Raw genomic sequence first — 23,739 nt, 5'->3', positions numbered from 1 at the left:
CTTAAACTGATATTTTAAATCCAAATAATGTTATTTTGTATTACTTCAATTTTTTCATTTGGTTTTAGAGTAGCTATCAACTATCTAAGCAGAATTACTGGTATCAATAATTTGTTGAGCACATTAGATCATGGATTATAACCTAATCTGGAGGCATCAAACACATAGGGTTGCATGCATGCTAGCCAGAATAAAAGGAAATTGGAAGACACTTAACAAAATAAATAAAAGTGCAATAGAACATAGACAATGGTAAAGTTATTTTCCAGGAGAATATATAGCCAGCAAGTGTTCTTATGTACAGTTTACTGATCCCCATATTCATTGAAGTTTTATACCACTGGTCTAATCTACTCATTTTAAATGACTTTTCTTAGTTCATTCAGAATATAAAAATCAGATTTGCCTCTTGGGATTCTAGTGCCTATTGTGCTGTAACATACAATAGAAGAAATAACTGAAATTAAATAACTTATTCAAGGTGATAAAAGGAGTAAGGGTCAAGGTAATATTTGAATTCATTCTCTAAATCCCAATTAGATCATGCTTTATCTGTTTCTTCATCTATGAAATGGGCATGATAAATTATGTTCATATTTCCTTTTTCTGCTAGCAAACACTCTTATAAGTTCACTATCCTTTAAAATAAAAACAAAATAAAACAACTCTATTTTAAGTCTCCCACTAGCTTTCATTTTATATTTCTCCTCTTCTCAACTAAAATTTTTTATAAAAAGCTATCAATATTTTCTCCTCTCATTCTTTTCTAACATCACTGACATCTGGAGTCTGGACCAGTATTAAACTGAAACTGTTCTCTCCAAACTTGTTGAATGTTGCTTAATTGCCCAATCTAATGGCATTTTCTCACAATTTTCATTTTCTTTTATCTTTCTGTAGAATTTGGCACTGCTGAACACCTTCTCCACATGGATATTTCCTCCTCTCTGGGTCTTCATGACCCTGTTTTCTTCTGTTGCTTTTCTTTCTTGTCAAATACCTTTTCAGCATCCTATATTGGATCTTTATTCATGTCACACCCATTTACTGTATGTGTATGCCAAAGCCTTTAAACATCTTCTTTCTTTTCTTTATATACTTTCTAATATATTACTAACATATTAATTAACAATATGAGCTCCCATGGTTTCAAATGACATGGTCTATGTATATGATTCCCAGATTTCTATATCCAACCTTTGTCCCTCTCTTTCTTGATGTCTCATAGACATCTCAAACTCAAGATTTCCAAGACAGAACTCAATATCTTTATCCCCATACCTATTCCACTTCTAAAATCCACTGTTACTATTGAGGGGAACCCCATTTTTCTAGCATACAGATTTACAAATTTGGCATTACTCCTCAATCTCACTTTTCTCATAAATATGATTAGTTCTTAAATGTTGTTGCTTCTGATTTTGCACCATCTCTCTGATATGCCTTTTTCTTTCTATTAAGACATCAACAATGCCCCATCCCCTGCTCCTCCCACCCCCAGATTGTCCCTCTTCAGTTCAGGCCCACATCACCACAAGGATAGACTACTGAAGTAGTCTTCTAATTAACCTTTCCTGTAACAGCAAGCACCCTAGCACACCCAGGATGCCTGCTAGCACAGATTCTTTGATTTGCTTTTCTAAAGGAAAGATAGCTGTTTAAAGGGTCAACAAATCTTTTTAAATTACATTCACTAGTTCAGGGGAAAAGTCAGCACCCTGAACTTCAAAGAAAATACAAACAGAAAAAATATAGACAAAATCTAAACAGAGAAATAAAGACCAAGAGACAGGTCTCTACTGCCTGTATCAAAGCAATATCACTATATATTTTACATACATCCCTAGATCTAAAGAACCTTTACACCTGCGCAGTCAGGGGTCTGAACACATGACTACTCAGAGTCTTGACCAGGGAATCATAAGGTCCTTCTCATAAGTGAACCCCCTAGAGTAAAATATCAACCTCCCAACATATATAACAAAGATATGCTCCTGATTGGCTCAGAGTCAGAAGGCATGAAACCTACATAACTTAGCACAGCTGTGGATTATTAGGGTTTAAAGAAGATCAGTCCTTCAGATGTTTTCAAAGAACCTGATTCTGGGAAACTGAACTCCAAAAAGAAAATAAAAATCTCACTTGCTTGCTGTCAAATCTCCCTACCTCAAGTGTGTCTTCTCACTTTAATCCATCTGCCATACTTTTGTTAAAGTGATTTTTCCTAAAGTGTAGATCTAATGTCATCAACCCTCTATGCAATCAGTATCATTATATATAGGGTAAAATGTTAACCACAGAGTTAAATAAAACTCCTTTTTGGTTTTTAGAGATTTTCATGACCTGGTTCTTTCCTATCTTTCAACCTTCTTAGTTACTCCCTCCCATGCATTTTAGTCCAGCTATAGCTACAGTCTTTTGCTGCTCCTCTCATTTAGCACACCATTTCCAATATTTTTTTTTCTTTTATATAAGCTATTTTCCGTGCCTGGAATACTCTCTCTCTCTCTTCACTAATATCTCTTGGAATCCTTGATTTCTTTTTAGATTTCAATACAATCCATTCTACAAGAGACTGTTCCTAGTCTCTACCCTCTTTCCACCCACACTGGTAAATCTACCTTCCATAAACTTATCTTTCCATTTTCTCTGTATATATACTGTATGTACTTAGATTTTTTTCTCTCACTAAAACAAACACCATGAGGACAAACACTCTTTTTGATATCCATGTGTACATATGTGTGTATATATTTTTTTCTTTGTAACCACAGTAGTTTTTTCCTAGTGCTTGGTAAATATTAATTGCTTAGTATTTCTAAGTGATAGATTAACTCACTCATTTTTTTTCTTTTTATAGATTAATACTACAATGCATGCAAAATACCTTCAATAAACATAAAGTACTTTTAAAATAATTTTATTCAATATTATCTTTAAAAATTACCTCCTTTTTCTTTTGTATGATTACTATTATATCTAGAATTGCTCCTGATGAGCGTTCTGTTCGTTTTGGGAACTGACTGTTTACTATTTGTTTTAAAATCATTCAAAAGCTTTACTTCAAAAGCTTGGCACAGCATGTCAATCTACTACCAAAAATTCATTTCATTGCATGTACTAATTGATGTTTTAAAACAAAAATATTCACGCAAAGACTTCTGCCAGTCAGTTCTCCATTTCTGTCTCAGTCTCTGAACATAACATCTATCCAATCTTATGCATGTGAGGTATATAGTGGAAGGGAATGTTGCCAATTTATTTTATTTTTTGAGATAATGCATTTCATTAGCATAGTTCATATGGCAAGAAAAATTAAGAAAAACACTGATTTTTTTAAGAAAATGGTTAATATAAAAATAGAATTTAAAAATCCTCTGATCTTAATAAATATTGAACTAATAAGTGATTTTATTATATTTTATTAATAAGGAAAGCTTTAAGTACTCTCTCATCATTCTACAATTTATTGAAATTCCTTTCTTTCACTCTTCCATGCCCAATTTTAACAGCATGATTACTTTTTTTTCAAATAAAATGGTCAAAAGGGAAAAAACTCTTGAGGGTAAAAAAGGAGGATCACTCCACACCTTCCCCCCTCCCTCAAACACTGGGCATGAAGGAAGGAAGTTTGAACAGCCTTACCTTTGGGAGTTGATGAAAGGAGGGAAGACTCTACAATAAAGTCAACAGAGCATACTTTGGGTCAGTGTACTCTGAGAAGGCAATCAGCCTGAACATGGAAGAATGGAAATTTTAAATTTCTTTGGTCAAATGACCACATATCATTTCCTCCTTGAAAGGCTTGAAGAAAAGGAATATGACAAAGGGAACATAAAAGGCACCAAGAAAATGGCTAAGTTCTGGAAACTTTAGATGGGTGGAGGAACAGTGATTAGGTAAGAAAAGGGCTATTTCCCCTCTCTCTTTAAAATAACTCTCTTCCCATCCCTGGCTTTGACCTTCCCTACTCTGACTTCCCTGGTCTTAGGGTGACCAGTTACCCCTTGGTAACACAAAGCACAGGAAACTTAAGAAGAAAGGTTATCTTGTCTGGAGATAACCAAGACTCTTCACATTGGAACAGATGGGTTCTTCTTGGGGGAGAAGATGCTGGACATTCCTCCTAGGCCAACTTGTAAGACACATCTAGTGGACATCCAGGCAAGTCTCTGAGCATACTCAGGTTTTCTGGTGTTTCCTCTCCTCTTCTTTCTCTGGTTTTCAGGACATTTCCTCTGCTTTGATCTCAGGTTCAAATCTACTGGTCAGAGACAGGGCATGGACCTTGGCTTCAAAGAAGTTCTTGGCCCCTTTCACTCCTTTGATGGCCACATTGACCTCTGAAAGCTTGGCCAGAGACATTAGCTGCTGTCCTCCTCCAGTTCCCTCAGGAATCAGCAAAAACTCAAAAGCTCTACTATCTGTCTAAATTTTCATCCACCTCCTTGCTCATGTTCTTAAGCCCCAGATGGGTCTAGGGAGATCCCAGCTTCTCCATCACCAGCTTCAGTTCCATCAGGTTGATGTAGCCACCTTTGCCATGGTCATACTGTTGGAAGAGGCTCTCCCTGTCCTTGATGTGCCAGAACTCTGGGATCTTGATGTAGGGTTTGAATACCTTAGCAGGCCAGGGCCACACCCTTATGGATGCTGCTGCTGAAGCTCAGCTGAGTCTTCAGCTCCAGGTTGCCATTGGCAGTGAGTTTCTAGGACTGTGGCTCCTCCGCAGAAGTCAAGAGCCAGGACTCAGGCCCCCAGCCCCACTCCTCTCACAGTCTCTGGCGGGCTGCAGGTCACAGCCCTCCCTGTGTATGATGGTCTACAGTGGCCTCAGACTCCTACTCCTTCGGCTGCTTCTGCTGTACCTTCAGGGCAAGCTCCTGGTGGCCATACTCTTGGTGAAAAGCTGTCTGGGCTTGGAAGAGCACATGCAGGGACACACAGACAAACAGAGCCTTGCTCACTTGCTCACTCATCATTTTACAGAGAAAGGAATGAAAGAACTCAGTCATCATGTGATTTGCCCAAGGTAAGAAACCAGCAGAACTTGATTAGAATCCAGCTATACTACCTAATTTCATTGCATTCCCAATTCAACTAAGCAAAGCAACCTTGAATGGTATGGAGATATGTAACTAGTGATGCCACACCTCGGGCTCCATAAGTGAGGTAAAATCGTTGGAGTTGGCCACAAGATAATTTTCTCTAGCTTGCTATTGCTGCCCAGAGTTTATTTTAGGGAAAAGTCTAAATAGGACTTTTTTCTCTCAGTTTCCATGGGTAAAATGACATCATCCACACAAACATTTAGGTCAACTGTATATATCAATTATAGAACAGCCATTAATTGAATAATAATTGAATGTTATAATACATGATAATATCATAAAACATAATTTAAACATGTTACATTTAATATAATATATTGAATATATTGTATTATTATATATTTATGTAATAATATAACAATGTAACAATGTAACATAATATAATATATAAAATATATTACAAAATTAATATAATAAATTATAATAGTATATTATATATTACAATATATTACCATAATATATCATCTATATTACAATATGCTATAATCTATATTTATTTATGTACATACATATGTACATATACATATATGTGTATCTATATATGTATAATATATATAATTAAACAGAAAATTTAGCAAATTCACGCTAGTACCACAGAAACCAATAACCAGTCAACCTAGTTTTCTTCATTGTCTGCTGAATCCTAAGTTTCTCCAGGTCCTATTTAGTCATTCCTAATTATAGTGAAATACTGGGAATTGGACTTTCTAATGAAAAACAAACTTGCTGTTGCTACAGAAACAACTCCTCAATAAGTTCAGTGAGTGCTCTGGCCTTCTCAGGAATCTGTGTAATCCTCCAGCTTGGTGGTATTACTCAAGGACTTACACTGCTCCTTAAGGAAATGTTATTTGGGATTGCAAGATAGGGAAGCCCCCAACTTTCTTGCAAATCCCATTTTAACTTAACTGATCCACAGTAATAACCTAATGGCCTTTAATTCTTTACTGAAAGTCCATAGGAGTGCAACTAAACTAGACTTGAGAGTGTAAGAGAAGTATTTTCCTTCCCATTTTACTTACAATTTTTGAATAACTTGTAATTACACTTGAGGGCAAATCCAAGTGTCTTGAACCTGTTATCTTCACTTTAATTCTTTATTATTTGTCTCAGTTGAGGGGGGAGGGCATTGCATAGGATTCTCATCTGAGTTCAAGAGCCTGATGTAGTCTAGAACTCTGCATTCAGGCGTCTACTTTTCTCTGTAAAAGACTAGTGTTTTCTGAAAAGCCTTTTCTTTGTAGAAATCTGGGTACCCAAACTCTTGACTTTGGGCTTGGTAGACAGACTACCCTGAAATTAGACCATCCATAAAATCACCTTCCTTCCTAGAAAGGTAATAATAATACCTAACATATTACTCTTTGTTGCAGTTATTCAGTCATGTCAGTAGTGTTGGACTTTTCATGACACCATTTGGGATTTTCTTGGCAAAATTATTGGAGTGGTTGGCCATTTTCTTTTTCCAGCTCATTTTTAAAGATGAGGAAACTGAGGCAAACAGGGTTAATTGATTTGCCCAGGGTCACACAGTTAGTGACTCAGCCCAGACTGACTGTAAACACTGAATTCTATCCACTGTGCCACTTAGCTGTCCGAGTGTATAGCATTTACACTGTGCTAAGTGCTTTGTAATTATTATTTCATTTGATACTCAGAACAACCATCCTGGGAGGTAGGTGGTATTATTATTCCCATTTTACAGAAGAGAAAACAGAGGCTAAGTGATTTGCCGATGATCGAGCATCTAGTAGTGTCTGGAGCCAGATTTAAATTCACTTCTTTCTAACTTCAGACCCCCAGTGTGGTTGATGATCTCTGCCACCAGATGTACAAGCTAAATCTTGGGATCATGTGGTGCAGAAGGTCTCCTGCCCCTCTTTCCAGCAAGCCAGATTTTAAGAACTCTCACTGGTTGAGGTAACTTATTCTCTTTTAAACAATTGTCTTTCTAAGGCTAGAGCCAAAAAAATGTTTTCCAGGAGAACTGATCTCAGGTTATGTGGGCAAAAGCACATCGAACTTCTATAACACCTAAAAATAAATAACCTTGAACCTAGTGTAGTGATTCCTCAGGGAAACATCATCAATAGGGGCTTGAGCCATTTTCAGAGATCTTATTTAGGGATGCCAGAGAAGCATAGCAAGTTAAAATTTATACAGCAAGAAGCATGTGAAGAAGTGTGTATGTATGTATGTATGTTTGCATGCATGAATAGATACAACATGTAAACCTATAGATGCAAATGTAGATGATAAGGATATAGGTATAGATATGGATAGGAAGGTATATATCAATATAGATATGCTTTTTACCTAGAGATTCTTGATCACTGGAACGTTTTCTATATATTTATCAATTTTTTTCTAAAAGTTTAAATGACATTTCATTTCTAAAACAGGAAACTAAATATGCAACCTGAGAGCCTCTGCGTGTTATTCTGCCCTTGTCTGTCTCTTGTTTTCTTTCCCTCTCAGCGTGTCTCTTTCTCTGTCTTTGTGTACCTATGTGTTTGTGTTGTTGGGCTTTATTTTTTCTGTGAATCTTTCAGCTCAAAGTTGCAGGAATTTCCCTGCTCAGAACAGGATGATCCTGAACTCTGGAGAGGTTTCTTTCTGACATTTCAAAGTACACAAAGAGTTCAAAGGCGCACCATTGGCATGCACTCCTTGTGGAATTCATTAAAACAGGATTTTGTTTCCCAGATACCCTTTATGCTCTTGGAAAAAAATAATAACATCAGTGTATTTGCCTAAGCATCAGCTTGGTGCCATAGAAGAAACACTGGACTTGGTCAGACTGGAGTCCCATTTTTTATCAGAATGGTTTTCTCTAGAGCAAACTAGGTCAAGATAAACTTATATCTTTTTATGACTAACTTAGTAGATGGATAGTAGATTAGGAGAATGCCATAAGCATATCATCTCTGGATCTGAATTGGATATATTTCAAAGTTACATGATATTCTTAGGTAGATATGAGCAAGAAAGTATCACTTTGTGTTTAAAATTACTAAGTGGTTTTAGAGCCTATTGAATTATATTGGAAGATAGAATTAATAGATACATATCATCATGAAGGGTAGTATTTAGTGGACTTTCTGGTAACTTGTCTATGGCACAGGCTCATTTTTGTTGATGACTTAGATGATGGCAAAGATGACATTCTTATCTAATTTTTCAGATGTTCCTAGGATATGCAAATAGCATACTGGAACCAAAGTTCCTGGATTCTAACTGATCTTGCCAGACTAAATCAATGGTCTACATTTAATAAGCTGAAATTTAAAAGTGATAAATATAAAAATAAAAAAAATAATTTGGTTTCCATTAGTCAGCTAAGCAAGTACAACATATGTTGATAAGGATAAAAAAAAAAGTTAATATGAAAAAATTCTGAGCTCTTAGCAAATATGTTCAAAGTGTGACAGCAGTGTGACTTGATAATCCAAAAGGCTAATGTGATCATAATCCATATTTAAAAAAACAAACACATGAATAATTTTTTTAAGTATTTGGATAATTGTATATGTGTGTGTAGGGGGCAAAGATCTCTTCAGTTCTGTGTTGAGAGGACCACAAATTAGAAAGATTAGAAAGTATGACCAGGCAAGGACAAATAAAGTAATGTGGGAGAAAATATAAACTAGGATTGATTGGTGTCCCAGTTAATATGGTCACAAAAAAAGAGTAGTTGTCTCTCATAATTCCTTAGAAAATACATGGAAAGGACACCAGAAAAATCAATGACAAAGGAAATGATATAAAACAGAAGCAAATGTCTTCATACAGTAAGTAGGTTAGTAAATATATATTTATTAACCTCTAGCTGTGTTCCTGATGTCATATTAGCACTGGAGATGCAAATATGAGATGAGGTTTCAGCTGAGAGGATGGAGGGAAGAGAAGCCAAAGGTCATTTGTGGAAACATGAAAAAGTTTAGAAGTACCATTTTGAAGTATGGTATAGTGAGTTTATAAGGGATAGTATAGGAATATGTACTGGCAGCAAGGGCCCAGCAACAGCTGAGTAACATAAATTTGTCAATAACCCAGTCAGAATGGTTGTATGACCTTTTCCACCTACATCCATTAGCTTGCATATAGAAGTTAAAACAGCAGAAGGGGGAGGGTGTCATCTAAGGCTAAGAGTTTTCCCCTACAAGTAAAGTTTGAATCTCTTTTAGAGAGAAACTTGGAGAAGAAAGACCTAACACTCTCCACCCTTATCCACCATATACATGGAGAAGAAAGGGTGGGTCACAAAATGTTTAGCCTCCTGATCTAATGGAATAGATATAAAGCCTCTAAATTATTAGTAATTCTGTCTTTAGAATTTTTCTTATGAAGAGTAAATAATGATGCCAAGAGTCAGATACCAAACATTTTCTTAAAATTACATGAGTATTACTGGAAATCCAGCTCTGTAGTAGGAAAGATCTCTTTCTCTTGCATGGTTCACAGAGCCATCCTTCACCCTCATGCCTCTTGCAGAGGTACACAAAGAAATTGAAAGGATAGGGTCAAACACAATCATTTGTGATAAATGTAAGAGTAAAACAATAATTAACGAAATTAGAAATATGGACCAGTTGCACCCATCTGAAGTAAGCAGAAGGCAAGGAATAAGGACAACTAGTACATTCATGTCTTCTTTCTCCCTCCCTACCCCCCAGAACACTCCAACTACATGAGTACCAGTGATTAAAAAATAAACAAAAACAACAAAAATACTGAAAACTAAAAATAGATATGCACCTTTCTGTTTATTCCTTTAACTTTCACTTCTCACAGTCACCTTGGGAGCTTTGAAGTTGAAAGAGAAAACTATTGTTTATGATTAGCAGGGGTGGGGGGGTGTGGGCAATTGTCAGCTTTCTTTTTCCCCATGTCCACTATCCCCTATTCCAAGAAATACTTCAAAACTCCACTGTACATGAAAAAAATTCAGCCTCTTTTCTTACACTAGCTAAAAGCACAATTCCCACAGTCTTTATCCATTTAAGTCACCTTTCAAGTCAGTGGCCCAAGTCATAAAAATGAAATATTACAGATAGATCTTTTGCAATTATGAAACAGAAATAAAGGAGTGTGGATATTTTTTTCTTGATGTTACATGTGTAAATTTTATTAAGTAAATGCAGAAAAACAGAAATAAACTTTTTGTTACCACATTGAATGAAAAGGTTATTAATAATGGACCTTTGAAGAATAGAATCAAGTTTAAATTGAGAATAAGTAACTCAGTTCTAAAAATTGATGGATGAAAGACCAATTCAAAAAACCTAATGATTTTATTTAAGATAATGGCAATAATGAAACAACATACAAAAACTTTTGGCATGAAACCCAAGCAATACTTATGAAAAAATGTATATTTCTAAACAAGTTTATGAACAAAAGAGAAAAAGAATAAATCAATAACTTGGATGTACGTGGAACTTAAAGTAAAATACAAAAGCAATAAATACAGCAGAATGCAGTATTAGAAATGCTCAAAAAGCAAAGAAAAACAGACAAAACAACAAATGCAATTTAAATTTTGAAATTCGAATCTGATTTTCAAGGTTTACTGTTAGCTAAAATGATTTTTATATGAAAAGTTCACAATTGCTAATATAAAATAAGTTTAAAAGGAAAATTGACAGCAAATAATATGATGAAGATCATTAAAAATATTTTGCCTAACTAAAAGTGATAATTTAAATGCCATGGATGGATTTTATTAAAAAAATTTTAAAACTGATCAATAAAACAAGAAATGAGAATATAAATACTTATTTGACCAAGTCGTAAGCAAACTCTCACAAATTTACCCCACCAAAAAAAGAACCAGATAGTTTTACAACTGGATTATACTGAGTATTGAATTATAAGTGATTGTAGAATTACATAAAGTATTTGAAAAATAAGGAAATAAGGCATCTTACATAACATAAATATGGTCTTATAATCTAAACCAGGAAGATATATATTAGAGAAAGAAAAGTTAATGCCAATATCACTATGAAATTGGCAAGTTTCTTTAAAAAAAATACCTGCTACATGTCAGATATTGCATTAATACAAAAATATTGAATGGAAATCATTGTAAATATCTATAGTAACATGTTTTTTAAATATATGACCAGGTTGTTTGTATTAGGAATTGAAGTTTACTTAATTATCTCAAAAATTTCAAATAAAATTAACCATAATAAGAATGTGCATAATAATCAGTGGGTAACTAGGTCATGTACAGGATAGAGTGATGGGATTAACGTCTGGAAAAACTGAGGTCAAATCCAGTCTCAGATACTTAGAGGTATGCAACCTCTGACAAGTATAGTTAACCTCTGCTCACCACAGTTTTCTAATCATCTGTAAAATGAGGAAAATAGCATCAAAATCCCAGGATTATTGTGCAAATCAGAGAGATAATATTTGTAAAGTACTTAGCAGAGTTCTTGGCAGTTGGTAGATGTTATTTAAATGTTAGATATGATTATAAAGCCCGTGATTATGTCAACAGATTATAAACAAGTCTTTTAACAAAATAAAGTGAAAAAAATATGCTCAGATTTGCACTCAGATTTCATCAATTGTCTCTCGAGTTGGATAGCATTTTTCCTCATAGATCATTTGGAATCAATTATCTTGGATCATTGTTTTCATAAGAGTAGCTAAATGGACAGCTAGGTGGAACAGTGGTTAGAGCATGGGTCCTGGAGTCAGGAGGACCTGAGTTCAAATTTGGCCTCAGATACTCGACACATACTAGCTGTAGGACTGGAGAAAGTCACTTGACCATCCTGATTGCCTTGTAAAAACAAAGCAAAAAGAGTAGCTAAGCCATAGCTAATCATGTTTACAGTATTGGTAGGACTGTGATTCTGCTTATTTCACTTTGCATGAGTTCACATAAGTGTTCCCAGGTTTTTCTGAGACCATCCTGTTCATTATTCCTTATAGCACAATAATATTCAATCACAATCATATGCCACATTTTCAGACATTCCCCAATTGATGGGTACATTCTCAATTCCCAGTTCCTTGCCACCACAAAAGAGACATTATAAATGTGTTTGAATAAATAGGTGCTTTCTCCTTTTCTTTAGTGGGTTTGGGATACAGAGCTAGCAATTGTATTGCAGGGCCAAAGGGTATATACAGTTTTATAGCTTGTTTTTAAAACACAATTCCAAGTTGTTCTCCAAAATGGTTGGACCAGTAAGGTAATTTACTTTAAAAATGTTAATGAATAAATCAAAATTTTTTGAAAAAAAAAACAAATCAAAGTAGCCTGATATAAAATAAATCTCTAAAAATCATTCCCATAAATTAGCACAAACAAAAGAGAAAACAAAACATATAGAAGTGACAGAAGGAGAATTTTCATTCAAAGTAATTGCAGAAGGTATTAAAATTTGGGAGTGTGTCAATCAAGAGAGACAAAGAACTAAATAAATACTATTATAAAACACTTATAGGAATAAACAGATATAAATAATTAGGAAAATATAAATGGATAGGTTAAGCTCATATAAAAATAAGTAACAATACTATCTAAAACTATTTGCTTTTATAATATTAGCACAATGAAACTGTCAGAGTCACTTTGTAGAGCTTCAGAAATAATAAATTGATTTAGAGAAATAAAAAGTCAATAGCCTCAAGTGAATCAATGGAGATAAAATAGATAAGTGTCTACCAGTACCAGACCTCAACTTATATTACGAAGAAGTAATCAATAAAATTTTATAACAATAGCTAAAAACGAGATAGGCTGATCATTGGAACAGACCACACACGCAAGATAGAGGAACAAATATAGCACCATAGTGATTAATCACCTAAAAAACCCCATTTTAAAAAATATATACAATTAATGTACTTTTACATTCTCAACATTCACTTCCACAAGAATTTGAATTCAAAATTTTCTCCCCATCTCTCCTCACTCCCCACCCCAGGACAACATGCACTGCATCCACTCTTTCTTCCAGTTTGCCCTCCCTTCTATCACTCAACCTTCTTCCATTCCCCTTCTCCTCTATTTTCCTGTAGGGCAAAATAGATTTCTATAATCCATCACTGTAACTCTTAACTTTCAAGTGCATGCTAACGCAATATTTAATATTAATTCTTAAAGTTTTGAGATCTATATTCTTTCAATATTCTATGTGTCGAGCTCAGGCTACACCCCAGGAAATTAGCAGTAGTCTTTGAGGGAGACTAAATCAATGGTGACAGTGATTATTTCTGTACCTCTTAGCACACAGATGGTAAGGAGTCAGACAAATGGTCAGAAGAAGATTACAAGGGTTCCTTTGTTGGCGCTGGGATGGCAGAACTCTGTTCCACTGACCATCATTTCTTCTGAATCACAGTCCTAGGTCTCAATCCCAGGGGCAGGAGGAATACTAACACATTAGAGCTTGTGGCCACAGTGGAGCTGAGATCCTAGTCAGAGTTCTAGGGCTGAAAAGAGTGCTTGTGGTCATTCCTAGACCAAAGCATAGGCCAGGAGAGCAGTAAACACACCTCTCTCTCCCTAGATCACACCCCCTTAAAAGAACCAAAACTTCCATGTCCTTAGAATTAACTGAAAAGAGCTGCACAAAAAAACCTGAAAGTTGGAATGATGTTTCCTCCACTCATGAAATAGAGTCATACTTTAGCATAAAGTTAAAAGTCAAGAAATAGCCTGGCAAATGAACAAGTAGCAGAATAAGAACAAAGAAGATTATAATACAAACTCTGAAGAAGATAGCAAAGCCAAAATTGCTACATTCAAAATCTGAATTGTCATCAGGCTGTGGGAGAGATCAAAAAGGATTTTAAAAATCAAGTAAGAGAAGTAGAAGAAAAATTGGGGGAAAAATGAGAATGATTCAAGAAAAAAAATAAAAACATATAAAAAGAGTCATCAACTTGGTAAAAGAAGGACAAAAGTAGTGAAGTAAATAATACCTTAAACATATCTTAAAAATCTTAAAAAATAAAATTGGCCAAATATTTTAAAAAAGGCACAAAAATTCAGTGAAAAGAAGAATTCCTTGTAGGTAAAAGCCAGAAGCAAAAGTGCTTTTGAATGGCCAGGGTCAAAGGAAAGAGAATAGGATAAACAGAAAACAGATAGGGCAGAAATACATAATAATTACAACTGAGAAATTTGCAGTCAGCTTCTCTGAAAAAGACCTTGTTTCTCAAATATATAGAGAATTGAGTCAAATTTATAGAAATATGAATCATTCTTCACTTGACAAATGGCCAAAGGATATGAACAGACAATTTTCAGATGAAATAATCAAATCTATCTATAATCATATGAAAATATACTCTAAATCAGTATTGATTAGAGAAATGGAAATTAAAACAACTTTGAGCTCCTACCAGACAGCTATCAAATAAATTAATGCAACAGAAAAGGAAAATGGCAAATGTTTGAGGGGTTGTGGGAAAATTGAGACACTAATGCACTGTTGGTGAAGTTGTATATCCATTTAACGATTCTGGAGAGCAATTTGGAACTCTTCCCAAAGAGCTACAAAAACATGCATACCCTTTCACCAAACAATACAACTACTAAGTGTATATTTCAAAGAAACAAAAACAAAAAGGAAAAGGAGTTATATGCACAAAAATATTTATAGAAGTTCTTTTAGTGTTGGCAAAGAATTGGAAATGGAGAGGATTTCCATCCATTAGGGAATGACTGATCAAGTTCTTGTATATGATCATGATGCATACTATTGTGCTAAAAGAAATGCAGCAGGATGCTCTCAGAAAAACCTGAAAAGACTTCCATGAACTGATAAAAAGTGAATTGAACAGAAGCAGGAGAATGCTGGATATGGTAGCAGTAATAATGTATGATGACCAATTGTGAATGCTATTCTCAGCAGTACAATGATCTGAGAAATTCTGAAGGACCTATGATGAAAAATGCTATCCATCTCCAGAGAAAGAACTGCTGGAATCTGAATGCCAGTTGAAGCATACTTTTTCTTTATTTTCTTTAATTTTTTTTTGGTCTGTGTTTTCTCTCACAATATTGAAATACGTTTTGCATACCTGCATGTATATAACCTATTTCAAATCACTTTTCTTCTAAATGGTGGGGGAGGGAAGAGAGAGAAAAGAGAGAATTTGAAACTCAAAAATTTTTAAATGAATATTAAAAAATTTGATTTTACATGTAATTAGGGAAAATAATATATTAAATGTTATGAACATTTTCTTTTCTTTTTTATTTGTTATGTCATTACTAACTTAATGAACACTAAAATTAAATGGAAATATGCATATAAAGATTAGGATTAAAAAGATTATACATGAAACTGCAAATGTCTATTATGTATGGTTTCCATTCAATAAGCATACATAAAGAACCTACTATGTGTCAAGCACTGTAATAAGTATTGAAGATACAAATAAGAAAAACAAAGACAATATTTGCTTACAAAGCACTTACAATGCAGTAGGGGAAGACACTCAATAACTCTTAAATCTGCCTTGCTTGCCGATTCTTCTTCCATGCCTTCCTTCTGTTTTGGAGGATGATTTTCTACAGTAAGAATATTTTTCTGCTGCATAATTTCACTGAACATTTTAGAGAATAAAAATTCTATGATGTCTCTTTTTTACTGACACTCAAAGACTTAGTAGACCAAAATGGAAACTTAAAGACTTCCCCCCGAAAACAATTGTATTCTACCTATATATCAATACAATTTTTCCATGATACGTGTGACCATTAAGATAATTTTTCTTGAATATCATAGTACATATCATGATCAAATGAGACAACAAAGAGGGAAACATTTTAAAGGTGTATGTTTTGTCATGAAAGACGTCATCAATAAAGTCCAAATAAAAGAGGAATTTCCTCCTTTTTGTCCTATTGAATATAGATGATCCTCTTTATAGAAAGAATGCACACACATACATGTGTATTTACATATACATGTGTGCATACACATACGTATATACCATCATTCCTTGGAATATTAGAGAGCCTTCTGAATGTGAGCTAGAGGGAGGAGAAGAAGGAGAAGGAGCAGAAGAAGGAGGAGAGGAGGAGGAGGACAAAGAAGAGGAAGAAGAGGTGAAGAAAAAGAAATAATTTTAAAAAGTGCACCAAGGAGGTATATTATTTAAATTGACAGTGAATTGAAATGGAAAATTCATAGTCCCTTGGGGTAAATGTACTTAATAAGTAAATAATATAAGTATTACAATATGTAATTTAAATATACAATATAAAAAATAATATAAATATAAATAAATAATAACAAAAACTATTAACAATACAGATAGCTCGGAATTGAGATAGGATATAGAAATTGGGTTGGGCAGTTTCTGCCATGTGATAGGGTTTGAATCAATGTCTTTTGGTTCATAGTTTGAATGGATTATATTTTGGTTACTTTGTGATTCAATTCAGCACATATATTATTCACCTTTTATGTATATGTCTTATGTAAAGGTCTAAATTGGCATGGTAAGATTTCAATAAATGCTAAATGTCCTCTCAGACAATCTATCATCTTGTCACCAATATGGTCTTCCTGTCTACATGCAAGACCGACTCTGATTCTTCGTGGTTTCTTGGAGGTAGTTTTGGTTTTTCAGAGGCTATTGAAAGTCTCTGATATATCTTGCAAAAACTGAAAAGGCTCCAAGTTCAGGCGTTACAATAGGATGAATCGTTGCTTGTTCAAGGAAGAGCCTGGTAAAGTTTGAATATGTTCGTCACCAAGTTCACATAATTTTTATAAGAGAATCCATTTTAGGATATGATTTTTTTGATCATGACAGCTTTCAAAGACCATCTATTAAATCACAAAGGGATTGATATCTGAATACCTGTGGGGGATTGTTCCATACCAGCAAAATGGAATATCCTTGAAGTCTCTGACTTCATTTGAGAGCCATAATTCTGGTCACTTCTCTATTACAATGAATCATGAAACTCCCTGATCTCAGAAAAAAAAGAAACTCATGTTGCAGCTCATCAAAAAAAAAAAAAAAAAAAAAGCAGAGTTTCAAAGTGTGTGCAAACAGATTTCAGCATATTTCCAATGATGACTATTATTAGAAAAAAAATGACATAAAGAAATGTTTGGCTAGGAAGAAGTTAGTGTAGTGAGAGAGATATGAAAGGCTTGCATACATACCTCCCATAGATGTAGACAACCACATCTTCTTCCAATCTCTTTTGTCTTATTTATTTTTAAATGATAACTTTTTATTGCTTTGGAAACGTTTGTGTATCATTGTGAAGAGGCAGTTCTGTTCTGCCTACTGACTTTAACGTTCCTCTATTAAAACCTTTAAAAACCTTTAGCCTATCACATTTTCAAAACATTCTGCAAATATTATATAACCAACTCACACCTGGGCCCAAGGGCTGGGTCAGTGTGCTTCATTTTGCTTTACAGATGAGGGAACAAGGTGTGAAAGAGGGTCAAGGGAGCTACACACATTAGCAAACTGGAAAAAAAAAAGAGTAAAATCTGAAAGGTTTTGATCTTCTCCTTCATTCTTTCAGTTAAGACACCTATATTCTAGTGGCTCAATTTTTGACTTAGCTCTTAGATAAGTTCAGTTTAGGAACTTTTAAGTATAGGTAGAGTAGGTGGCTACTCATCAATATATTTCCCACTGTATTTGCTAGGAGATCCCACCAGAATTTAAGCAGATGGAAAAACAATAATGTAGAGAAAGAAGTCAGTGATCTTCTAGCTTTATCACTTACTAGTTATGTAATCTGTAGAAAATTAAATTTTCTGAGCCTAATTTTCCCCTTGTGAAAGAGATAATAACACATCATCATTTATTTGACAGAATAGTTGTCTGCTATAAATTTAGACACAGACATGGACACAAATACAGACACAGGCACACGTGTGAATATGATGTTAAAACTGTCAAATATTACATATGTGAACAAACTATTACAACTTGCATAATTGAAGTATAAGTATGATTTTATTACTAGGATTAAGGCATTTCCTACTGATAATTTCTGTTAAAATGCAAATTAGGTTGGTTACCTTAATTTGCCACCTGAAATTTAATAGAGATACTGATGTTGAGGGGTCATTCAAGTGTTCTTTGTTAAAATCAGGGACATTCTCTGAGTGAGCTTCTGTTTATTGATCATAGGATATGTATACTTCTAAGCCACAGTATCCCAATGGTGATCCATCATTAGTCAGGGATATAGCATAGCAATGGCCAGTGAACACCTTAGATGTTACAAGAGGATTGCCCAAAAGACAGATGTTAAGTATGTGGTATTGGGATAGGAAGGGGGAAGAGATAGTGGTGATTCCTAGATAAAATGTTTATATTTTTGTTCACTACTGATTAGAACTAACTAGGTAGGCAGGAAAGGAGAGAGAGAGAGAGAGAGAGAGAGAGAGAGAGAGAGAGAGAGAGAGAGAGAGAGAGAGAGAGAGAGTATGAATGAATGAAAGAGAATATGAATAATCAACAGATGCCATGAAGCTTCTCAGAGCCTGGATGGCCATCACTTAGGGAAACTATGGACTGGGAATTTGGAAGCAGAGTGTAGAACAGAGAGAAATGGAATAAGAATCAGAATTATGGTTGGTTCTTGGTTCAGTCATTCTTTCAATGTGTGAACCTCATCAAGACCCTAAACTGCCAGTTCCTATTTTCTCATCTATAGAATGAAAAACAACATGTTTCACTAATTACCTCACAGAGGAGTTATTAGAAAAATGCTTTCTGACCTTAAAGCACTATAAAAATACAAGATATTATTAATTGTTCTGGTTTTGAATAGGAAGTTAGACAAGAGGTTTCTTCGAAGTCTGAGGTCCTGTAAGACCATTTTATAATTCTTTAAGTGTATTTAAAACTAACTCTAGAAACATTTCAGATATACTTGGAACAAACTCTGACTTCTAATTGTTCTAACTTTGGTCATATCTAGAAATTAATGATTAATTCCTAAGGCCTCCTGTTTTCATACTTCTAACAATTTTAGAGATAGAAAAGACTTTGAAGACCACTTATTAGAACCCATATCTATGCCTAAAGTATGAAATATCTCTGTAATATTCCAAGGTCAATCTGTACCTCCTTGAATGAATATCTGTGGTAATGTGTATACAAGTTCAGGTAACCCAAATATTAATGAACACCTGAACAATATTAAATTGGCATGGTAAGATACTTGGTGTTAAAGTCTACATTTTCTACCTTGTCAAATACTACCTGGCACAGAATTGTATTCACAAAAGAATTTAATTATTATTGTAATTACAGTTGTAAAAATTGTATGATTCCATAAATCTTCAGATCATTGAATCTGGTGCAAAATTTTCTCAGTTCTACTTGTATAATGCCTCTCTCATATCTTTTTTCTCCATTTACACAAGCATCATGCTTGTTTAAGCCCTTATCACTTACCACCTATAAGAAAATTAGTGTTCTAATTAGTTATTTTACTTCTATTTTCCCCCCTCTCCAAGCCATACCCTATAGAGGTCCCAAAATAAACTTCCCTCAGGGTGGATCTGAACATTTATTTCTTGTCTTCCAAAGCCTTCAGTGGCTCCCAGCGATCTTTCAGATGAATTATAATCTCTTTAAATTGTCATTGAAGCTATCTACAAACTAGCTCCAGCCTAATCTAACTATACTATGTTAAAATTCTATTTTGTTCTAGTTCTCCTGATCATCCCTCTTATAGATAGTATTATAAGAAAGTTTATAAGCAGCCACTATAAAATGGCAGTAGCAGGAAGTAAGATTCTAAAGGGGAACCTAGAAGATCAAAGGAGCATAATTTAGAAATCATATCATATATGAACCTAAAATTACATCCTGGAAATATGTGCTGAATCAGAAGAATCTGTCTAGGTTTTGCGGGCCTCTTGATCCTATGATATCAAAATCTCAGACAAATTCCAGACATCAGCATTAAGATCATCAAAACACCAAATGGGGCTGATAACTGCAATGACATGGATTTATTAACTTTAAAGTTTTACCGATATCTTTGAGATGATTTTGACGTGTTAATGAAGTCTATCAGACTAATGAGTCTATCTCCCAGAAAAATCCTATTAAAGTGAAATCTCAAATTCCTACCTGTTGGGACTGGAAGCTCAATTCCGTGTGGACAGTCTCGGGCAGGTAAAAGTGGGACTTCTAAATCTTAGAGTCTTACGAGGCCCTCCATGAACAGCGGGGGTTCGAGAAGGTCAGACCGAGCTAGCTCGGCTAGCTCGGGTATTTCCGCCTCTCCCCCGGAGATACCTGATGGGTGGAGTCTCCCTGCCCTCGAGGTCGTCCCGGATTGGAGCACACCTAGTTACCTAACAGCATGGTATTGAGATGCAAACTGTGTGGCTGAAGATTAAGTAGGATTGAGGAAGCCAGAAAGCTCTTAGCACGTGTGGAGCCAAAGAGAAAAGTAGGGCTCCGCTTCTTTTCTTTCCTCTCTCCCCTCCCCCTCTCTCCCCCGCTTGTACTTCTACTTCCATTCCCTTAAGCTTAGCCTTCTTAGGAAATCTCCCCCTCTTCGTCCTAAGAAAGAAGAGCCCCTGCACTTGTAACCGAAACCCTGTAATAAAGCTCAACCCCTGTTTGACTCTGGAACGTCCTTTCTCTCATATGTGCATCCGGCGTGGCCAGCCGAAGACCTCGGGAGGTGAGGTAAGAAAGACTCGGGTAGCCCAATACAGGCCTCTAGGCTTGGCACCTACCCCCTTGCACTGTCCCAATTACACCTGGTTCATACTATGGCAGGCTTATAATACCTCTATTCCATGGTTTCATCAGTGAATTTCTCTGTGCTCCTCTTTTTCATTCTCTTTCTCACCACTGCCTACCTTGCTTCACCACCCCATAACCCGTTCTGATGCTAGCTGCCACTATACCCCTTTTTACTGCTTGTCTCTCTGTTGTCTGTGCCATTAGCTTCTATACCCTCTGTGACTTATTAAAGCAATTGACAGCTCAGTTCCCACTGCCATCATGGTCTTTACTGGCAAATATACAAGAATCTGGTGTGCCTACCCCATTTCATATTTTCATAAAGTAATTAGAATTCACTCCCCAAAATACAATTCTTGCTCTTCCCTGAATTCACTATTCTAGCTTTCACCTCTACATATCACATCTGAAGAAAACCTATTCCTTCCTTATGTCGGAATCTGAGAATCTTATGTATGTTCAAAGCTGAGCTCAGGTCTCTTCTCTTCTACTAGGGTTTTTCTGAGCCACTCACGTCACACCCCACTTGTTTATTTTCTTACCCATCTCAAAATAAATTCACTGATTCATTTGTTTAATTATTTATTACTATCCTTAGCAATATAGTAGAAAGCACGTTGAAAGAAGTCATAATTTCATGTGTTTCTGGAATCCATATTTCTATACATATATGTATTGTGTCAAAAACTGTTTCTGGCACTATACTAAATAACAAAATGCAATGACAAACATGAAACAATTCTGCCTTTAACATATCTATATCTATCTACATACATACATGCATATATATGTTATATATGTACATATGTATGTCTATCAATCAACAGATGTTGATAGATACATTATGTCAGGAGCTTCCTTCAAGATGTAGGTCCATGACATGTGATTTCATGGGTGTAGGAAATTCTGGGTGGAGACTTTCTCAACAAAAACAGATCAACAATTTTTTTATAGTTTCTATTCAGCTACTCAGCTAGAGTTGTCTGGGGACAACAAAACATTAAATGAATTGCCACACAACTGTGTATCTAGGTGTCAGAATCCGGATGTGAACCCAGGTCCTTTGTGAATCCACTTAGGACACTCTCCATTTCAATATGCTACAACACACCTTGCAAATGGTAAGTATTTAAAAAAAAGTTTGTTGGATTGAATTAATTTTGTTGAAAATAAAAATCAATACCTTTTTGTGGTGCTATTTAAAAAGAAAAAAATAAAATTATTATGATAAATATAATTAAGTTAGTATGAGGGTAACCATACTTTGGCATATACTCAGATTACCTACGTTGGAGGCACCCATGTATAAAGTGACAGGACTCTGCTTTTGGGAAAAGACATTTGTATTCTTCTACTATACAGGTTAAAGTAGCTTCTTTTCATTTCTGGAATAGGCTATATCCTTAAAACTACCAGTTTGGGAGTATCTCCTTGCCAGTTAGCTTCCAGAGTGGGTGAAGGTCTTGTTAATCCATATCATAGGCACCATAACTCAACTGTGGGATGGGAAGGGATAACTTTAGGCCATGTGACCCCTAGAATTAGGGGTTTTGGTCTGCCTAGTCTTCCATTTCAGCTCCATACACAAGTGATGGAGTCCCTAGACTCAGGGAGTCAAAGAATCTTCACTTGGAGGCTAGATTCTAGTCTGAGATGTTCTTGGCAGCCCAACAGAGAAGGTCTGAGAAGTTAAAGTCCCAATACACAAGCCTTGGGCAGCTTTGGACTGGGAAATTGGTGGCACCATAAAATATTGAGCTGATCAATGAACTTAATCTTCCTGCTCTACAGAGGCTGAGGGAATACACAGGGGGATGACACCTCCAGGTATTTTTGGAGGGAATTTGTATATTTTTTGATGCTATACTTTTGAAGTAAATGTTCATTTGTAAAAAACATAAAAATAAAAAAAAAACATAACTGTAATGCCAGGGACCCTCCTAACTTCATGAAATACAATTACTGAGAATTTGAACCAGTGGCAGAGACCAGATATCCCTCTGTTTTATTTCCTTAAAGAAATCCTAGCTAATGGAGTGAAATGAAACTTATCTGTCATTCTGGGGCCAGAGTAGGCACTGTTATAAGCATAGCTCATAATATGTAGTATTGTTTAGCAATCTTCTCTTTTTCCTATTTTGATATAGCTTTTTTTTTTTACCCCTATCACAATTCTTCAGTAGGATTGTTTCAGTGAGTGTGCTAAAACTATCAGGTTTTAGAGAAAATCATTCCCCAAGTGTAAAACTGAGGGACTTATCTGGAAACTTGTCAGCTCCATTCAACCACCAATGTGTTCCTAGAGGAACTAAAATTTACCATCTAACTTCACTTGTTAGCACTGAGGTGCAAGTTAGCAAATCTAGCCAACAAATCCTGGAGAGTTTCCATGAGGTGGTTTTGCCAAAAGCATGAGGAAGGACTCTGTAAAATGAGGAAGTTGTCCCTAAATTTTGTATACCCTCTTAGAAACTAATGAGTTTCTTGACATCATGGGTGGGCTGGTAAGAAGTCAATTAGTGACAAATACAATGGAAGAGATGAGTGCTCAGGGAGGGATGGGCTTGATAAGAAAATGTCATATATCTCGTCCCCCTGGGATTCTATGAAATCCACACAGAACTTTGTAAGGGACCATGGGAAGATAGGAGAACAGTGACAGACATTGCCTTAATTTCTAATCGCATTGATGAGGAAATTGTAGATTTCAATGGGCTGCAATCATAAAAAGACTTTTGATTTGCTCTAGCTCTTTCCTCTGTTGACTGTTAGGGGGAAAATAGTGACAAAACAGTTTTCATCTGCAAAAAAAAATTCTTGTTTTAAAGGCCTTAATGGACATTATCTCAACTGATCATCAGAAAACTCAAATCCAGCAAGCATTCTTCAA

At 35.3% G+C, this 23,739-nt stretch overlaps 1 long non-coding RNA gene and 1 pseudogene across 2 annotated transcripts in view; one reads left to right on the top strand and one right to left on the bottom strand.

Moving 5' to 3' along the window:
* Positions 1 to 4,182: 4,182 nt before the first annotated feature.
* LOC140502292 (EF-hand domain-containing protein D1 pseudogene) lies at positions 4,183 to 4,979 on the bottom strand (annotated as a pseudogene).
* Positions 4,980 to 20,379: 15,400 nt separating this feature from the next.
* The window catches only part of LOC140500419 (uncharacterized), a 77,902-nt gene continuing 74,542 nt past the window's right edge, over positions 20,380 to 23,739 (top strand). Inside the window, exons 1-2 of one of the 2 annotated variants that reach the window (XR_011965728.1) lie at positions 20,380 to 20,789; positions 21,882 to 21,970. This is a non-coding gene — a long non-coding RNA (uncharacterized lncRNA). The remainder of the gene's footprint in view (positions 20,790 to 21,881; positions 21,971 to 23,739) is intronic. The other variant, XR_011965729.1, reaches the window with a different exon arrangement.

The sequence above is a fragment of the Notamacropus eugenii genome, chromosome 4 (genome assembly GCF_028372415.1).
Source record: "Notamacropus eugenii isolate mMacEug1 chromosome 4, mMacEug1.pri_v2, whole genome shotgun sequence".
Classification (NCBI taxonomy): Eukaryota; Metazoa; Chordata; class Mammalia; order Diprotodontia; family Macropodidae; genus Notamacropus; species Notamacropus eugenii.
Note: the sequence above shows the minus strand (reverse complement) of the source record. Positions and strands in the feature narration are given on the sequence as shown.